The 16,872-nt window shown below is 47.3% G+C and overlaps 2 long non-coding RNA genes across 2 annotated transcripts in view; one reads left to right on the forward strand and one right to left on the reverse strand.

Annotated features, from left to right (window-relative positions):
* Positions 1-2,978: 2,978 nt before the first annotated feature.
* LOC136586922 (uncharacterized) overlaps positions 2,979-16,872 on the reverse strand; it is a 57,922-nt gene continuing 44,028 nt past the window's right edge. The window contains exon 2 of the long non-coding RNA XR_010787354.1: positions 2,979-3,672. This is a non-coding gene — a long non-coding RNA (uncharacterized lncRNA). The remainder of the gene's footprint in view (positions 3,673-16,872) is intronic.
* LOC136586429 (uncharacterized) lies at positions 12,770-16,760 on the forward strand. Its single transcript, XR_010787290.1, has 3 exons — positions 12,770-12,863; positions 15,234-15,278; positions 16,257-16,760. It is a non-coding gene; the product is annotated as an uncharacterized lncRNA (long non-coding RNA).

A 16,872-nucleotide genomic window follows, 5' to 3' on the forward strand; every position in this document is an offset into this window, starting at 1 on the left:
TGCACTTAAGCAGACACTGCTCTGAACCTCTGCCATTGTCATCCCCTTCAGCCCCCAAGTCATCAGGGCTCACTGATTTGGCAGCTTCATCTTCTTATCCTGCCCCTGGGTCATAAAGGCTTGTTGATGGTCTCTCTCGATCCAGGGGCCTTGTTGCTCAGGCCCTCTTCTTGGAGCTCCCCAACATGAGGAGACTGTCTGTTGCACTGGACTGGGGTAGGCCTCCGCCACTTTAAGAGTCTTTGTTGATGGCTGCTGCTTTGACTCTGCTCCACATTGCTGCTCTCTGATGTCTTTCTGGCTGACCACACTGTGATCCAGCCCCTTCCCATATATAACAGGAGCCTAAGAATGTACCTGCAGATTCAAGAAGGTGGGCGGGGACTAGCCCTGTTCTCTGTTCCCTGACAGTGATTTAATCTGGGGGTGGAGCTAAAGGTTCTTTCAGTCCCCAGCTACAAAACTCACAGTGAATAAAATCATGTGACCTCTCAATGAAGGTCCTTGAACATACACAAGTCCATGCATGTACAAACAGGCACATCAAAGGGGTTTAACCCCCTTACACTGCATTGCATACAAAAAAAGTCAACATTTCCAACAAATACATTGAATTTAGAGGTGCACCTAAGCCGTGTCTGGAACAATTACAGAAACAGAAACATACGCCTCAGCACTCATACATCTAATATCAGATTAAACTGCACAACTCTTGTTTATACTAACTACATAAAAATGCAAGGCTCTTCGCCCGCATTTTAATCAAAGCATGTGTGCCCATCCGCCATGTCCAGACGAGGTTCTTAGCACATACTTTAAAAGGGGTCACCCGGATGTAGTCGATGGGCCATGTTATTCAGATGTTGAATGTATGAGCTGTATGTTTCTGAAACTGTATGTGTCGCAGCCACGGCTTACATGCCTCTTCATTATCAATTTATTTGTTGGAGCTGCTGACTTTTTTGTATGCTTTGCATTTGTGTAGGAGTGGCTGCCTAAATGTGCTGTACACTCCATACTTCTATCTGTCTCAGGGGGCCTAATGAAGGTATATAGCCATATATCCTACTTTCCTATTCAATTGGAGCCTTTTTGCACAGAGGTTTCCATATAGTTAGGAAGCCATCCAATAATGTTTGCCTAGATGTGGCAGATGGGCCCACATGCTTTGATCAAAGGATGCACTAAAAGCTTTGCATTTTTATGTGGTTAATGTAAACAACAGTTATGCGATTGAATTCAGATATTATAGGGGTATTCCTATCTCTGGAACCCCATTACAATGTGCTGCAGTTCTGAAAATAAAGTACTCAAAAATTACATATGCCCCAAACCCTGGGGCATATGTAATTAACAATGTAATGAAGAAGAAAAAAATAGCAACCACGCTCTTAAAGGATCCTATTGAGGAAATTAAGGGACTTTCATAGGGAGGAAGGGGTTAAACCATAGTTAAACCCCTTCCTAACGGCCCAGAAGTTCTGCAAGTATCAAGAGGTCCCATGCAGGATAATGATCCACTATCCTGCTCTGTGATGCGGAGAGTTGAATTATATATGGGGGCATTATTATTGTAGGGTAGACGAGGTGGCATTATTACTTGTAGGGCAGGAAAGACAGCATTATTACAAGCAAAAATGCACCAATCAGGGTGCTTACAGGGCAGTCTCTTCCTGGTTAGTTACGATGGTAAATTACAATTTAAGTCCGATATATGAAGTGACTTGCTGTTCTGAAATCGATATAGATGTAAGTGTGACTCATAGAATGATAGAATGGTAGAGCTGGAAGGGACCTCCAGGGTCATCGGGTCCGACCCCCTGCTCAGTGCAGGATCACTAAGTCATCCCAGACAGATATTTGTACAGTCTTTGTTTGAACACTTCTATTGAAGGAAAACCCCCCACCTCCCATGGCAACCTGTTCCACTCACTATCTAATATCTAATCTGTGTCTCCTTCCTTTCAGTTTCATCCCATAGCTTCTAGTCTTTCCTTGTGCAGCTGAGAATAGGGCTGATCCCTCTGCACTGTGACAGACCTTCAGATATTTGTAGACAGCTATTAAGTCTCCTCTCAGCCTTCTCTTCTGCAAGCTAAACATTCCCAGATCCTTTACCCGTTCCTCATAGCACATGATTTGTAGACCGCTCGCCATCTTGGTAACTCTTCTATGAACTTGCTCCAGTTTGTCTATGTCTATTTTAAAGTGGGGTGCCCAGAACTGGACCCAGTATTCCAGATGAGGTCTGACTAGGGAAGAGTAGACGTGGATAATGACCTCCCGTGATCTAGACTCTGTGCTTCTCTTAATACATCCCAGAATTGTGTTTGCCTTTTTGGCTCCTGCATCACATTGTTGACTCATGATCTATTAGTATGCCCAAGTCATTTTCACATGTGCTGCTGCTTAGCTCAATTCCTCCCATTCTGTATGTGCTTTCTTCATTTTTCTTGCCCAGATGTAGGACTTGGCATTTCTCCTTGTTAAATACCATTCTGTTAGTCGCCACCAACTGTTCTCTCTTCCCTAGTGTTAGCTATCCCTCCTAGCTTTGTGTCGTCTGCAAATTTGATCAGTTTCCCCTTAATTCCCTCCTCTAGACCACCAATAAAAATGTTGAACAACACTGGGCCCAGGCCAGAGCCTTGTGGTCCCCACTTGATACATTCTTCCACTTGGAGTTCACGTTAAAATCCGTAATTCTTAAAGAGTACCTGCACTTTCACCTTGAGAGCGTTTCTGCTCCATCGGCTGTTTTTGACTACTTCCGGCAGCTGAAGATGCCCCCATATAATGCTATCTAAGCACTACATGGGGCTATATGGGCCCGTCTTCAGCAGAAGCGCTCCGAAGGTGAAAGTGCAGGTAATGTTTAAGTATTATATACCCTCCTATGGAGTGAAGCAAGCCACGTTTCATGTTAAGGCTGCTTGCAGACTTCAGTTCTCCTGGATGAGCCCAGATCTAAATCCACCTTCTCACTCCTAAGAAGATTTATTAAGACATTAGGGTTCCTTCAGACATTTCTTCTTCTTTAGCTTCCATTAGTCTCATCATCTCATTCATAGACAGACGCTTAATATGATAATCCCAAAAATAGGCTTCTTGCTGTAGAGCCTGACAATCTCTACCGCAAAAGTAAGAAGCTGACGACCCTGAAATGTTCTCCATCTGCTTATACGTCTTCAGGAAGATTTACCGAATGCGACCTCTCAGGTCGTACTAAGTCCTCGCCGTTCCTCTAAGATGTAATTGTAACCACTAAAGAGACTCTTGGACTTAACTGCGCATTCTGGTGACACGACACCTCCGAGAAAACACTTTGATGATGGAGCTAATTATGATTCTGCTTCTTTTTTGGTTTCCTTCTTTTGTCATTTTGATCTTGAGCCGGAGAAGCAGCGCAGGAAGCCGTCATTAGCTCTGCCTTTACGATGATGGTTTATAGTCTCCTCAAGCGCTCTGCTTCATACACATTATTTTTATTACATGGCATCATGAGTCAGTGGAGCGCAGTGTGTCATCTCGGATGTGGCAAGGCATATGTTCAATGCATGCAACATCTGACGGTGGCCTCAGATACATTCTTACTGCCCGGACAGAACTATCTTCCTAGGAGCGTGATGTTGGAAGGTGACCTGCTGCATCATGGGTGCCGCTGATAACCTGCTGTGGGCAGAAATACCAAGACAGAAAGTCAGGAAAAGATGAAAATAAAGAGTTAATAAAACCAGGCCGATTCAGAATGTATGGACGCAGATACGAGCGTTCATCCCCATACGGTTTTCTCAATGTCAGCAGAATACCGCTTCTATCAAGCGGGAAAATGCGCTGCGAACGGCGATGATTTTTTTTTTTATCTGCATGAAAAATGTGACCAGCCAATTAACAAGTGTTTATTCGTCAGCTGATCAGATTGAACATCACACAGCTGATGATCACGCAAATCAATATTTTTGTACGAACTTCTATATATATATAAAAGGTCCTTAAAGGGGAAGTGTCATAAAAAAAAGCAAGTTAATGTTAAATATATTTTTTAAGGATTTTCAGTGATTTTATTTTTTAATGTCACCATCTCTATTTAAAAAATATCCTGAAATCATGCAGTTTTCACATTGACCACTAGGCCTAATAATAGTCTGACAATTCCTGTTCTGCAAAGAAATCTTCTCAGCTGTCATCTCATTATCATAACAGGCAGGATTACACTGAGAGGAGACATCTATATATAGATAACACAGGATCCACCATTCACAATAGTCACAGCTCCCCTCCTCCCCTCCCTGTACATACAGGATTACACTGAGAGGAGACCCCTATATATAGATAACACAGGATCCACCATTCACAATAGTCACAGCTCCCCTCCTCCCCTCCATGTACAGACAGGATTACACTGAGAGGAGACACCCTTTATATAGATAACACAGGCTCCACCATTCACAATAGTCACAGCTAACCTCCTCCCCTCTCTGCACACTGACCAATAAGCCAAATAATATTTTGACACTTCCTGTTCTGTAGAGAAATCTTCTCAGCTTTCATCTCGTTATCATCACAGGAAGGAGTACACTGAGAGGAGACACCTATATATAGATAACGGGATCCACCATTCACAATAGTCACAGCTCACCTCCTCCCCTCCCTGTACAGACAGGATTACACTGAGAGGTGACACCTATATATAGATAACACAGGGGCAATCATTCACAATGGTCACAGCTCCCCTCCTCCCCTCCCCCCCTGTACAGACAGGATTACACTGAGAGGTGACATCTATATATAGATAACACAGGACCCACCATTCACAATAGTCACAGCTCACCTCCTCCCCACCCTGCACAGACAGGATTACACTGAGAGAAGACACCTATATAGATAACACAGGACCCACCATTCACAATAGTCACAGCTCCCCTCCTCCCCCTCCCTGTACAGAGAGGATTACCCTGAGAGGTGACACCTATATATAGATAACACAGGACCTACCATTCACAATAGTCACAGCTCCCCTCTTCCCCTCCCTGTACAGACAGGATTATACTGAGAGGTGACACCTATATATAGGTAACACAGGAGCCCCCATTCACAGTATTCTCAGCTCCCCTCCTCCCCCTCCCTGTACAGACAGGATTACACTGAGAGATGACACCTATATATAGATAACACAGGGGCCATCATTCACAATGGTCACAGCCCCCCTCCTCCCCTCCCCCCTGTACAGACAGGATTACACTGAGAGGTGACACCTATATATAGAGAACACAGGATCCACCATTCACAATAGCCACAGCTCCCCTCCTCCCCTCCCTGCACACTGACCACTAAGCCTAAGAATATTGTGACACTTCCTGTTCTGTAGAGAAATCTTCTTAGCAGTCATCTCATTATCATCACAGCAGAATTACACTGAGAGGTGACACCTATATATAGATAACACAGGACCCATCATTCACAGTAGTCACAGCTCACCTCCTCCCATCAGTGTAGAGACAGGATGACACTGAGAGGAGACACCTATATATAGATAATACAGGATCCACCATTCACAATAGTCACAGCTCACCTCCTCTCTGCACACTGACCAATAAGCCAAATAATCGTCTGGCACTTCCTGTTCTGGAGAAAAAACGTCTCAGCCATCATCTCATAATCATCACAGGCAGGATTACACTGAGAGGTGACACCTATATATAGATAACACAGGACCCATCATTCACAATAGTCACAGCTCACCTCCTCCCCTCCTTGTACAGACAGGTTTACACTGAGAGGTGACACCTATATATAGATAACACAGGACCACCGTTCACAATAGTCACAGCTCACCTCCTCCTCTCCCTGCACACTAACCAATAAGCCTAATAGTCTGACACTTCCTGTTCTGTAGAGAAAACTTCTCAGCCATCATCTCATCATCATCACAGGCAGGATTACACTGAGAGGGGACACCTATATATAGATAACACAGAATACACCATTCACAATAGGTGATGTCACAGCTCACCTCCTCCCCTCCCCCTCTGCACAGTTCACAAACCATGCCCAAAACAGTATCTCACAGAAGTCAATGGATCCATTCACAACATAGGGAAAATCTGTACCAGGGCCCTCAGCTCTAATGTTTCATTTATAGTACTGGTCTCCTTACATGGAGTAGAGAGATTTGATAGGCCCCTTAAGGCGCTAGAGCCCTCGGCACCCACTGTAGTTCGTGCCTACTGTTGTGAATAGGTGAACACCGGCCAGGCTGTGAAGAAGCAGCTCAGTCAGTGGGGAAAAGCAGGGGCATAGTGCGGTGTCCAAGAAGCAGGCCCACAGTCGAGGAGATGGCGGGGAAGATAAGGATTACTTTGGTCACATTGGCTCTACCATCTCCTCCCCTGGGGGTAGCACAGGACCCGTCCAAGTCACTACAGGGGAGGTCACAGGGAAAAGTAACCAGGAGTCACCTTAATGTCCTTTTGTCACTCGTGACACCACTGTTCTGTCCTCTGTGGTGAAGCTGGATGCCATTAATAACTCAGTCCACACACAGGGAAAACTATAGACAAGCTGGGAACGGTCGGTAATGTCCATTTATTGTAACTGGTTGAACCTTCACAAGATCAACAGGCTGGCACAGATATAATAAATAAAGTGGTGTGACTGGGAGGAACTCTCAGGGTAATCCGGATGATCCACAGTCCCAGTTATCTGTGTGATGGCACTCCCGACAACTCTCTCTCTATTACTCTCTCCACACTCACATTTACTAGTCCTTGACTTCTGGCCATGCAGCGGTCCTTCTCTCATACTCAGTACTTAAATGTAGTAGTGGAACACTCTGGGGGAGCTAGTCCCAGACCAAGCACTAGGAATCGCTCCGCTTCCCCCATTCTCCACACACCAGACGATCATTGAAGTGTGAATGTCAGACTTCTCTCACTTTTGCAAGCAGACAGCCCCTTGCACTACACCTTGCAACCACATATATATAACTCAGTCACATGACATACAACCAGATACATTTCTCAGACATAACCCATACATTAACCCATTCAGTAAGACACTGACAATACAAATGCATGAGAGAAACATTTAACATTATGGAGGGGCCCCACTAACTTTGGCCTACTACTGTTGCTACAGGCTCCTGGATCTGGGGGCAGACTTCAGTTTGGGCCCCTACTGTGAACCTTGAACCCTCCTCACCCCAGCTATTTTTCTTTAGTAACCTCTTTATCAAGGGTCTCAAACTCATTTTCACTGAGGGGGACATCAGCCTTATGGTTGTCTTCAAAGTGACAATTGCAATTGTAAGACTGTATAGTAAAGGTGATCCGCATAGTGGCCCCAGTATTAATAGGATCCCTGACAGCGGCCCCAGTAGAACTGCAGACCCCTCATAGTTGCTACAGTAATAATAGTGACCTCCATAGTGGCCTCAGTAGTATCAGAGTCTTCCATAATGCCCTGTAATAGAGACCCCCATAGTAGCCCCCGTAATAGCGACCCCTCCCCATTGGCTTCTGGGCCGAACATAATCCCTAAGGGCATTCCACTCACCCAGCTTGCAGATCCGATCTGGTGGCAGCAGCCACTGCTACCTCTATGAGTGCTACCTCTCCCCTTTATGATGTGTATAGAACAGCACATGCAAACACCAGAGGAAGATGTCAGTGGTCACATACTCAGCAGCACCCCCCTGACTTAGCAGAGATGCCTTTGTGTCACCAGACCTGATAAGTGGCCCCTCTGTGTCCCCAGACTTAAGTGCTCCCAGACTCAGTAAGTGCTACCCGACTTATTAAGTTGCGCTTCTGTGTCTCTGGATTTAATGAATACCCCCAGATTTAGCATGTGGTCCCTCTATGTTCACAGAGCTAATAAGTGGCCCTTGGTGTTCCTAGACTTAGTAAGTTGCCTCTCTGTATCCTCAGATCTAATAAATGGCCTCTATGTCCCCAGTCAGTAAGTAGCGCTTGTGTGCCCCAGACCTAATACATTTCCCCCTGTGCCCACAAACTTAGTAAGTGGCCCCTCTGCCTCCCATACTTAAGTGTCCTATCTGTGTCTTTACACTTAATAAGTGCCCCCAGACTTAGTAAGTAGATGCTCTGTGTCCCCAGACCTAATAAGTGTCCCCTGTGAGGTCCCTTTTTACCCCCAGAGTTAGTAGCCCCTCTGTGCCCCCAGACTTAGTAAGTAGCCCCAGCATGTCTGCCCACTATCACATTGTGCCTGCCATCCTTTCATCCACATTGCATGCCGTAGAGCAACGCGTGCATCTTAAATCATCCTCCTCTGTCTTCGTTATCTTCTCTGAGCTACTGCGCCAAAGTGCAGCAGACGGAAAAACAGTGGATTCCTATGCTGCTGCATAGCACGCTGTAGTCAGAAGTAGGGAAACCCAGGATTATGTGACAGTCACCAATGTGGCGAGGGGAGTCCACAGACCCCCCTGTCATAGGGGCCCGGTCACAGGCTGTGACCACTAAAGCTACGCCACTGCAGAAGAAGAAATGTTTAGGGAAGGGAGAAAAATATACGTTGCCCAGTGCTGATATCTACTAAAAATGGGTTTCCAGTGTAGAATTTGTCTATGCTGCTAATTTTTGGCTATGTTCAAGTTGGTCGTGTGAAGTTTTGCACATTTTCCTACAGCGATAGGTTATGTTCTTACTTGATATTTGCTATGTTCCTTTTATTAGCGGTTTGAAAAAGGGAAATCCAGTGGGAGACCCCGTAGCGTAAGTGGGCTGCAGCAAGAGGGCGCAGCTATATAGAAGGGTGGGGCCAGTAGGTCAGGGTTTGACGATATATTCCCTGTATATCACACCGCTGCCATGTAAGTAAAGGATACCAGGAGTTGTTGGCTGGATGTTTTATAACATGCCCCGACAAGGGTGATAATCGTAAATTCTTCTCCCTCTACTTTTCCTTTTATATCTCACTTTATGACGTTGCTTACTACGTTTTACAAAGAATACCTAAAAGAAATATATTTTTTATATGCGGCCAACAGCCTATAAAGCCATTATAAATGTAAGCACAATTGGCACCCGACCTCTGCGGGGAATTTACAATGAGAGAATTACATGTTTTTAAGTTATTTTAATGTAAAATATATTTTACTGTTTAATTTCTGTGCTGTTTTTATTAGCTTTATTAGCTTATGATTTTCCATGTAAAATCATTCAATCTAACAGTTTTCCTCCCATCTACCTAGTTTTCTGCCACTACCTTGTACATCTTATAGGTGCATTCAGACGACCGTATATCGGCTGGGTTTTCACGCCCAGCCGATATACGGCGTCTCTCTCTGCAGGGGGAGGAGTCTGGAAGAGTAGGGGGCAGTGCTCTGAGCTCCCGCCCCCTCTCTGCCTCTTCTCCACCCCCTCTCCGCCCCTCTGCACTATTTGCAATGAGAGGAGTTGGAATGTGGGCGGGGCTAAGTTGTGGGAGTTAGCTCCGCCCCGCCCCACCTCTCCTCATTGAAATTAGTGCAGGAGGGTGGAGAGGAGGCAGAGAGTGGGCGGGAGCTCAGAGCACTGCTCCCGCCTCTTCCAGCCTCCTCCCCCTGCAGAGAGTGACGCCGTATATTGGCTGGGCATGAAAACCCAGCCAATATACGGTCGTCTGAATGCACCCTCAAGCACAGACTGAATGATAATGGGAGTAAAGGCCCATTTAGAATCAACGATTCTTCATCTGTTGAGCGATAATCCTTGTGTCTAAACATGCAGCCATTGTGCACCTATAAGCCTTATCAGCGCTGCACACTGAGTTCTCAGCGGGATACCGCTGATAGTATTGCTTCAGTTGGTATCCCTCTCTGAGAACACAGGAGAAGCCTTCATTTACACACTAATAAGCTCTTAAGTAGATAATTAGCTACTTAAGAGTTTATGCAAAGTGAACGCTCACAATTGTCACTCAAGCTGCCTTTTGAGCAAATTTTGTGCGATCATCTTGCCATGTAAATGCACACAATGATTATCGCTCTAAAGATGGCTTTTAACCCCTTAGTGACGGCGCTATCGTAAAACTACGTCCTGCTGTTGCAGGACATGTATGGAGGGAGGTAGCGGCGCTATCTCCCTCCATACAGCGCGGGCGTCAGCTGTTTATTACAGGTGACACCCGCGGGCAATAGCTGTGCTCAGCCGTTCGGCCGATTGCGGCTATTAACCCTTTAAATGCCCTGAACGCTGTTTGGTGCAGGTGTCATGGCAGCTGGGGGCCTAATGAATGGCCCCAGGGCTGCCTTAGCAGACTGCCTATCAAGCCATCCACACAGGGTGGCTTGATAGACTGCCTGTAAAAAAGCAGTATGACGTAATGCTATAGCATTACGTCATACTGCAGGAGCGATCAAAGCATCGCATGTTAAAGTCCCCCAGGGGGACTTCAAAGTAAAGTAAGAAAAAAGATCAATAAAGTTTTTTAAATTGTAAAAAAAAAAAAAAGTTTAAATCACCCCCCTTTTGCCATATCAATTACTAAAAAATCTAAATCATAAAATAAAAATATATATTTGGTATCGCTGCATCCATAAAAGTCTGATCTATCAAAGTAGTGCATTATTTTTCCTGCACGGTGAACGTCGTCCGAAAAAAAAAAAAAGAATGCCAGAAATACACTTTTTTAGTTACCCTGTCTTCCAGAAAAAATGCAATAAAAAGCGATCAAAAAGTTGTATGTATTCTAAATTGATACTATCGGAAACTACAGGACATCCCGCAAAAATTGAGCTCTTGCTCAACTACGTCCATGGAAAAATAAAAAAGGTATTGCGTGCACAAAATGATCGCAGAAAATAATTGAAAAAAATTAAATATCTTAAAAATAAAATACAAGTACTACAGCAAAAGAAAAACTATATAAGTTTGGTATCGTAGTAATCGTACTGACCCATAGAATAAAAATATCAGGTCGTTTTTGTTGCAGTTTGTGCGCCGTAGAAACAGGACGCACCGAAAGATGGTGGAATGTCGTTTTTTTCCATTTCTCTCCGCTAAGAATTTTTAAAAAGTTTTTCAGTAAATTATATGGTACAATAAATAGTGCCATTGAAAAATACAACTCGTCCCGCAAAAAACAAGCCCTCATACAGCGACGTCGATGGATAAATAAAGGAGCTACGGTTTTTTTAAAAGGGAGTAGGAAAAAACAAAAATGGAAAAAAGCAAAAAAAGCTCCGTCACTAAGGGGTTAAAGGATAATCGTTGTGTCTAGATAGCAGCAAAGCTTACTGGCGAAGATGCTGAGGACTGGAGGGGAGGGGTCAGGAAGAAAGGAAGTGACCAGGGGTAGGGGTGGAGTTAGCAGGGTTTACAGGAAGAAGAAGGAAGAGGAAGATCATTCTGGACCGGGAGAAGAAGAGTGAAGACGGACCCAGAACAGCTGAAGAATGGAGGAGCTAATGCGGATGATCAAGGACGTGGTGGCCAGCCAGGGCACAAGCTGGCTCGTGAAGATGGCTGAAGACCTTTCTGGGACGACAGCGGCGGAAGAAGGAGCAAGCACCAGCCAGCCGGTTTTGCCCAGCAGCGAGGAGCCACGTGGAAGACCAACCCGGAGAAGAAACCCGCCAGCGCGACTGAGCCCCAGCCCGGTGGCGAAGAGAGGCGGACGTAACAGCAGCCCAAGACCGGAGCGACTCGGAGGGAACAGCGCCGTGCGGTCTCAGCGCGGTAGGGAGGAGGCGGAACCAGCGGAACGCATGGGAGTCGGTGAGCCAGAGGTAGCGGAGAGGATAGCACTTACCAGTGGAGGTACGGCAGCATCCAGGTCGGGTAAGTCCAGCACGGGAGGAGGTATCCCCGCGGCTGACGGCAGAACAAGGAGCGAGGTCCCGGAGCGATCGCCACGTGCAGCAGCAGGCGCGCGTAGGGTTCCGCGCACAGGATATAGATCCGGCCGCAGAGATGCAGCGACCGTTAGGAGGGAGATGCCAGAGAGTGCATCTCCCTCATCGTGCGCCGCGAGTAGCGGGGGGGAGAGTGGGGGGGGAGGGAGGGAAACCATAAAGGGCCAGTCAAATAGAGGGCAGAATATTCGCCACCAGCACTTGGGGGGGGATAGGGGGGGGGCAGCGGCCAGAATAGAGGAGGTGGACGAATTTTGTGCTACAGCGCGGAAGGGGCGATCATTTCATCGCCCAAAAACAGCGACATTTCGCACCACAGCGCGGTATGGGGCGGTCGCCGGGAGCGAAAAATCAGCGCATTTTCGCACATCAGCGCGGAGTAGGCCGGCAGACAGCGAAGAAGAGGCGGCGAATTTTCGCGCCATAGCGCGGGGGGGCCAGGGGCCTCCACCAGTGACTTTATCCAGGCGCAGGGAGTTCATGATTTCAACCAGCAGCAGTGTAGAGAGGGACTCCCCGGAGCATTGCGCAGCGCACAATAGCTTAAGCCGCCCCCATCATAGCAGCGGTAGAGTTATAGGGCAGGATAGGTGCAGGCAGTTAGAGGGGGCAAAGAGCAGACGTACAGCTAGGGCGCGAGAGGAGCGCAGCTGCTCATCATCTTCAGCAGAACGAGAGGAGATGAGGAGGAGCAGATTCGTACGGGGTGGTCAGGCAGAAGCGGTGACTTGGAGGGAAGGGCAGAGCAACCGAGAGGTGGAGATGCAGGTCATGAGGAATTTGTTTTCACGGTCACCGGCTTCTTCTGCAGATATCAGACAAGGAGAGCGTGGGAGCAGACCGAGTAACAGGATGTCAGCCTGCGGGGCTACAATGTCTAGGAACCCGAGGAGCCGGTGTGTCCCCCAAGAAAGTGGCACGGCACGATACGCACGGGAATACCAACAAACATCACTGCCCGCCCCTAACGTTCCCTTGGCTATGCCGGAGGTCAACGAGGCGGGTGAGTCGTTTCAATTAAATAAAGTTTGGGATAATGTGTCCGGCACGAGCCGGAAGGATGAATTTATGGTGGCTCTCAGAGCCTTGGTGGATAAATATGAGATGGACAAAGGGCTTCTAGTGTCCTATGATAAACCGGGGAGGGCGGCCTCGCCCGAGGTTGGTGGTGCAGCACAAGGACAAAGGTGCCTGCCCTCGGTGGCAGGGGTGAGCGAGGGTCTGAAATTAGCAGACTCGCTTTTTTGTGGAGTAGCCCCGTTGGATGCGGGGCTGGAGAACGAAGTGGTAGCTAAAATTATAAATGGTAACTACGTGGATATATGGTCGCTGTTATCAGTCGAACACGTGTCAGTTGACAGGGAACGGTTCACTGAACGTGGGAGTGAGAAAAAACCCAAAGTAGCCAAAACATTTGGGAATTGGCTACAGGCCTTTTTGATTTTGGCACATGTAGTGTGCAAGCAGCAGCCGCAGAAGGGCCCGGAATTGCTCGTGTACATCAACACGATCCACAGTGCATATAAGTTGCACGGGGGATCGGCTTGGTGGCGATACGACGAAGATTTTCGTCGCAGAATTTCGGGTTCACAGCATATCAGTTGGGCGTCAAAGGCGACAGACGTTTGGATCCAGCTGATCCTGGCGCAGAAACCCGTAAAACATAACTTTCAAGGATCGGCCGCAGGAGCCAGTGGACAGCAGGCTGCTGCGGCCCCCAAACCGTCCGGTTCATGCTGGGCCTTCAACGAAGGCCACTGCCGTTTTTACGCATCGTGCAAATTTCGGCACGAATGTTCGGTCTGTGGAGGTTCGCACACGGCGTTGCGTTGTTTCCGACGCCAACGAGCGACGGGAGTTCCCGGCACAGGGGCGAACGCCGGTGAGCGTCCAGTACCTGGAGCCGTGGCTCGACCGGTACCCCCGGAGACTGGAAGCAAACCTGCTTAGATCAGGGTTTGCTGAAGGTTTCTTTATCCCGCATTCCCCAGTTTCGTCGGCGTCTTTTTGCCAGAATTTAAAGTCCGCTCGCGATAATAAACAGTTGGTGATGGAGAAGTTGCTAAAGGAGGTAGAAATGGGTCGAATGGCGGGCCCTTTCCGGGAACCGCCTTTCGTGAACTTGCGGGTTTCCCCTTTGGGACTGGTACCGAAGAAGGAAGCTGGCAAGTTCAGACTTATTCATCACCTTTCCTATCCGTCGGGTGAATCAGTCAACGACGGAATATCGAAAGAGCAAGCGGCGGTGTCTTATGCGTCTTTCGACTGCGCGGTTGCATTAGTTAGACAGGCGGGAAAAGGCGCCTGGTTGGCAAAGGCCGATATTGAATCGGCTTTCCGGCTTCTGCCGGTGCATCCGCAGTGTTTTCATCTGCTGGGATGCAGCATCGAGGACCAGTTTTTTGTTGACATGTGCCTACCGATGGGTTGCTCTATCTCCTGTTATTATTTTGAGGTTTTTAGTTCATTCTTGGAATGGATGTTAAGAGTGGAGACGGGCATCTCATCGGTATTGCATTATTTGGATGATTTTCTTTTTGTTGGTCAGGCAAATTCGACGGCCTGCGAGTTTTTACTTTCGTCGTTTCGTAGTTTGATGAAAAAAGCCGGGGTCCCCTTGTCGGACGAGAAGACGGTTGGCCCCGCGTCGAGGCTCGGTTTTTTAGGTATAGAAATCGACACGGAGGAAATGACTTTCCACTTGCCGGATGAAAAAGTGGCGCGTTTGCGCCAAGTCGTGGAGTTGGTGGGCAGTTCTCGGAAGGTAACACTGCACCAACTTCAAGTATTGTTAGGGTTGTTGAATTTCGCGTGCAGGGTCATTCCGATGGGGCGAGCCTTTTCCCGGCGGTTGTCACTAGCAACGAAAGGGGCAAAGGAACCCCATCATTTTGTCAGGGTGACAAAAGGGATGAGGTCAGACCTGCACATATGGAGAGTTTTTCTGAGTTCGTTTAACGGTCAAGTAATATGTCTGGAGGAGGAGAAGCAGAATGAGGAGATCGGTTTGGTATCGGATGCAGCTGGTTCATACGGATTCGGAGTAATATTGGGTGATCAATGGTGTTGTGCTGCATGGCCTGATACATGGATAGAAAGAAAATGGATAAAGAACACAGCGTTATTGGAGATTTTCCCTTTGGTGGTGGCAATGGAAATATGGGGTCAGAGGTTGGCCAACGGTAATATTTGTTTTTGGTCAGATAATCAATCGGTGGTGCAAATGGTCAACAAGCAATCGTCATCTTCAACGTTGGTGCTGGCAGCATTACGCCATTTGATCTTACGGTGTTTACAGCACAATGTTAAGTTTAAAGCGAGACATGTACCAGGATATTTGAATGCTACTGCTGATGCTCTTTCTCGTTTTCAGATGTCACATTTCAGGGAGCTGCACCCGACGGCGGAGGTCGAGGGGGTATGTTGCCCTGCTTTCTTGTGGGAAGTGATAGAGGAGAGCTGTTAGCTCTCGTAAAAGCGTCAGTAACAAGTACCACATGGAATCGATATAACAAAGTATGGAAAGAATGGTTAGCAGCGGCGGGTGGAATTTTTCCAACAGAAGAAAGAGCAAGGGCGGTAACATTAGATGTCCTGTCCGCAATGCGTAAAAGCGGGTCATCAGCGGATGCGGCGAAAAAATGACTATCGGCCATAGCATTTTTGTTGCGCTTACACGGGGCAAGAGACGTGACGAAGGACTTCGTTTTTGGGCAAATAATAAAAGGGTGGAAGAAGGACAGGGTGACCAAGGACGGCAGGCGCCCTATCACGTTTGAGTTATTAAATGCTATTCTCGACGTGGTGGAGTCGGTCTGCACGGATGCTTCCGAAGCAGAGCTTTTCCGCGCGGCTTTTTCCATCGCCTTTTTTGCTGCATTACGCATAGGGGAGTTAGTATCGGCGTGCAAATCAAAGCCCGGGGGGCTGTTTTTCTCAGACGTGGTAATTGACGAAGACTGTATTAAGATAGGTGTCAGAAGATCAAAGACAGACATATACGGGATGGGAGAATGGATCAGGGTAGGAAAATTGGGGACAAAGTGGTGCCCGGTGTTACTGGTAAAGGAGTTCGCCAAGAGACACTGTGGGACTGGTCCGTTTTTGTGCCATGCGTCGGGTTTTCCTCTAACTAAATACCAATTTACGGCGGTCATGCGGAATAGCATTAGAATGCTAGGCCTTAACCCCTCGGAATTCGGATCACATTCGTTTAGGATCGGAGCTGCGACGTCCGCCTTTGCGTGCGGCATGGGTATCGAGGGGGTTAAGAAGGTGGGTCATTGGAAATCAGATGCATATCGGTCATATGTTCGGCCGGATCTGAGAGTTCTATAAATATTGTTTATGGTGTTGCGATTTCTGCTTTGGTTTTGTTCTTTTATTTTATTCACAGTGTCGGATTGGACAGTATGGGTGGTGGGCCACTCCTATGTATACTGGGCGGAAAAGAGAGCCAGAAATAGGCCCATTGGCGTGAACTTAGGCCTTAATGTGCAAGTGCGTTGGCTTGGTATTAGAGGATTACAATGGCCCAGGCTGCTCCAGGAGGTTCTAAAAATCAGCAGCTGGAAGAATGACAGAGTGATATTAGTTATTCACGCTGGAGGAAATGACCTTGGGAAGATAAAGGTTGCTGAGTTGATAGCATTGATGAAAGCGGACATTTTTCGTTTCAAGGAATTTTTTAAGAGGGTCATAATTGTTTGGTCAGACATCGTGGCCAGAAGAATTTGGAGAGAGGCAAGAGATAATGAAGCCATCGAGAGAGTGAGGAAGACCGTTAATTTTAGGATATCAAAGCATGTGCGAGCGTTAGGTGGGATAGCAATACGTCATTGGGAGCTGGAGAGAAGAGAGCGCGGGATGATGCGAGGTGACGGAGTGCATCTTAGCGACATAGGGCTAGATACCTTTTTATTTAGGTTGCAGGATGGGGTAGAGTCGGCTCTTTTGCTGGCATGTGGGGGGCGGAGTGCAGCATAGTAATATGCTGCATCCTTCGTGGCGGA

This window comes from Eleutherodactylus coqui, chromosome 12 (assembly GCF_035609145.1).
Source record: "Eleutherodactylus coqui strain aEleCoq1 chromosome 12, aEleCoq1.hap1, whole genome shotgun sequence".
Taxonomy (NCBI): Eukaryota; Metazoa; Chordata; class Amphibia; order Anura; family Eleutherodactylidae; genus Eleutherodactylus; species Eleutherodactylus coqui.